Genomic DNA, 3,823 nt, shown 5'->3' on the forward strand with positions numbered 1-3,823 from the left:
AATTTACGATCTTTTGTCTTTGTGCATCAGAACCAACACAATGGGGTTGAAAAATGAAGCCTTCTTGAGTCAGATGGGTTGTTTATTCTCATTAAACCAGAGTTTTGCTCAGACCCTTCCTACACATTCCTAAACTCCTACTATCTAATCTAAAGGACTTGCCTGCTTTTGAGTCCCAGCCCTGGTGTTGCTGCTCTCAGGTGTGAACTCAAGTCATCTGACACAAGTCACAAATGTATTGATTTTAGACTCAACCTGATGAAATCACTCCAGACTTGGAAGTCATTTTTAACACCAATGATTTGTGACTTCACCCAACCTTGAGCCTAGATACCTTCCACCATATACATTTCATATATCAAATAAAATTAAAAAGACTTATTGGTGGCTTCTTTCCACAAAGTGCTCAAAATTCCTAAATCTACAAAACTCCACAGGAAGCTACTTATGTGCAAATATAAACTAACAATCAGGCTTGAAGTCAAAGAGGCCAAATGAATAAGGACTAAGCAAAGTTACTAAGAGGTCAAAAGACAATAAGTATCCATCACAAAACATTAAATTCAGCCTCAAATAACATACCTGGGCAGATTTTAAATGGCAGCTTAAGTGAAAGGTTTATAGAAAGTGAAATACAGTTTAAAAGTAGCTTAAATAATCTATGTATGTAAATTCATCCATTTTCTTTACACCCTTGTCCCTTAGTGGGGTCGGGAGGGTTGCTGGTGCCTATCTCCAGCCAACGTTCCGGGTTAGAGGCGGGGTCACCCTGGACAGGTCGCCAGTCTGTCACAGGGCAACACAACCATGCACACACTCACACCTAAGGAGAGAATTTAGAGAAACCAATTAACCTGACAGTCAGGGTTTTGTACTGTGGGAGGAAGCCAGAGTACCGGGAGAAAACCCACCATGCAAACTCCATGCAGAAAGACCCTGGGCTGGGAATCAAACCCAGAACCTTCTTGGTGCCAGGTAACAGCTCTACCAACTGCACCACTGTGCAGTTGGTAAATATCAGAATATAATAGAACATAACAATAATATCATTATGACCATTTTTTTTGGCATCATGCAAAAATAAATACTTTTCACAATCCCAACTGACCAACCTGAAAATGTTAGTCTGATTTAAAGTTAGAAAGTGAGAAAGAAGGGGCTTAGTATTTATAATTTTTCATTTTTTTTTGCGCAGTGAATGTAAAAATCTGGTTTCAACTGTACTTAAAAGTAAGTTTTATATTTCACTGCAACATCTAGTCAGTAACTTTAATGCTTTTGTAAAAGTACAAAGACGTTCAATCTCAAAGTAATGCATTTTTAAGAAATCTACAGCATGTACTTTTCATCAAACGTATATAACTAAGCACATAATAATGAGAGCCTGAAATAACATATTTTTAATGTCTCAGAAGCTCTTAAACTTTCCATTTCTCATGGTGACGTGTTCTCTTAAAAGCCTTCGAACCACTCTGCTGGCAGTGGAAGGTAAGTCCTCTTATTGCAGCACAACTGTACTTTGTGAGCACAACAAAGAATTTTCCTCTTACTCCAGTTCTCCATGTTCTGTTATGATACATTAAAATACCAATTTTGAAGGACATAAAAGTCACCATTGATGACAGAAAGAGGAAACACTTTTGGACACACAGGGTAAAAGTTCAGAGGAAGCAGTTTATTTCCTCCTATATGTAGGGGGATATGATTATATATATATATATATATATATATATATATATATATATATATATATATATATATGGAAGACTGGTAAGTGGTGGAAGACTGGTAAGTCACCAGTCTTCCACCCGGGAGACCCGGGTTCGAGGCCAGGCTGGGGGCTGGGGCAAACGGTTACAACGGTGACATTGAGCTGTCAGTGTGGGTCCTTAGGCAAGACCCTTGGAGCTATATAGCCTACCTCATACCATGAGAGACACAAATAAGCACGACATGCCGGCTCAGACGTCGCCCGGTCAAACAAGGTCTGCGTCAGGTGCTGGGGGACCAGAGCACCCTGATGAAAAGTGGGCTACTGGAACAAGACGGAAATGGGCGAGAGATGAAAACATGGATCTGTTGGAATGCTACTACTCAAGTAATCCTAGTCAGAGGGGCTACATGCAAAGACTGTGGGAGGAATGGTTAGCTCGACATCCCCAGTCAACACTAACTGCCAAACAACTAGTAGCTCAGTGTTCCAACATCCGCAAACGGCAACTGCTGTCACAACTGGAGATTGACGAGGTACGACACAAGTGCTACGGGAAGAAGCCAGGATGCCAGGTCAGAAGGGAGTCAACTACAACTCCCCACCCAGAGACTGGGTATGTAGCCCCAGTAATGAATGAACCATCTGAGCTGACCGAGGCAGCAACTGACCTGAGAGAGAGAATCATGGCCCGAATGAACACCAGACGACCCCGACACCAATTACAACGGCTGAGTGAAGTACCATCAGAAAGTCTCATTGAAGATGTGAATGCAGCATTGAGAACGATCCCTACCACCACCATAACAGAAACCAATGAGCTGATATACAACTCAGCATCAGTGATCCTTGAGATGTTATAAGAGCAACCATGAGACCCAATACCCACCATGGAAAAGACGGTTAGAGGCTAAGATCAAGATAACAAGGAGGGAAGTGAGTCAACTGTCCGAGCTCCAAAGGGGTGCAATGAAAAGATCAGTACCCAAGAAGTACAGCCAGATGCCCATACCTGAAGCACTCGAAACTGCCAAACAAAGGCTCCAAGCCTTGGCCAGCCGCCTAAAGAGATACACGAGAGAGAATGAAGCCAGGAGGATTAACCGGCTCTTCGCCACCCAACCAGCTAAAGTGTACTCTCAATGGCAGGGTAATAACAACAGAGCGGACCCACCCAGGCTGGAGACTGAACAATACTGGAAAGGCATATGGGAAAGGGAGGCGTCCCACAACAGCAATGCACAGTGGCTAACCTCTCTACGAGAGGACCACAGCAACCTCCCGGAACAAGCCCCGGTAACCATCACTGTGGCAGATGTCCAAGACAGAGTCTCGAGTATGAAAAACTGGACAGCACCAGGACCTGACATGATCCATGCCTACTGGCTTAAGAAACTCACTGCCCTCCATGAGCGACTGGCAGCTCAACTGAACCAGCTGCTACAACATGGGACTCACCCTGAATGGTTAACTGAAGGGCGCACAATCCTGATACAGAAGGAACCCTCGAAGGGTTCAGTCCCATCCAACTATCGGCCAATAACCTGTCTCTCTACAACATGGAAGCTCATGTCAGGCATCATAGCGGCTAAGATAAGCGGGCACATGGATACATACATGAGCAAGGCACAGAAGGGCATAGGCATAAATAGCAGAGGAGCCAAACACCAACTCCTTGTAGACCACACAGTCGCCCGAGACTGCAAAACCCGACACACCAACCTGTGTACCGCTTGGATTGATTACAAGAAAGCCTATGACTCAATGCCACACACTTGGATCATTGAATGCTTAGAGATGTACAACATCAATAGGACTCTAAGAGCCTTCATTGCAAACTCGATGGGGCTGTGGAAAACCACCCTTGAAGCCAACTGCAAACCACTTGCACAAGTGTCCATCAAATGTGGCATATACCAAGGAGATGCTCTGTCCCCACTGCTGTTCTGCATAGGCCTGAACCCTCTCAGCCAAATCATCAACAAGACTGGCTACGGATACCGACTCAAGAATGGGGCCACGATCAGTCACCTCCTCTACATGGATGACATCAAGCTGTACGCCAAGAGCGAGCGAGACATCGACTCACTGATCCACACCACCAGGATCTAC

The sequence above is a fragment of the Poecilia reticulata genome, chromosome 9 (genome assembly GCF_904066995.2).
Source record: "Poecilia reticulata chromosome 9, P_reticulata-male-v2, whole genome shotgun sequence".
In the NCBI taxonomy this organism is placed as follows: Eukaryota; Metazoa; Chordata; class Actinopteri; order Cyprinodontiformes; family Poeciliidae; genus Poecilia; species Poecilia reticulata.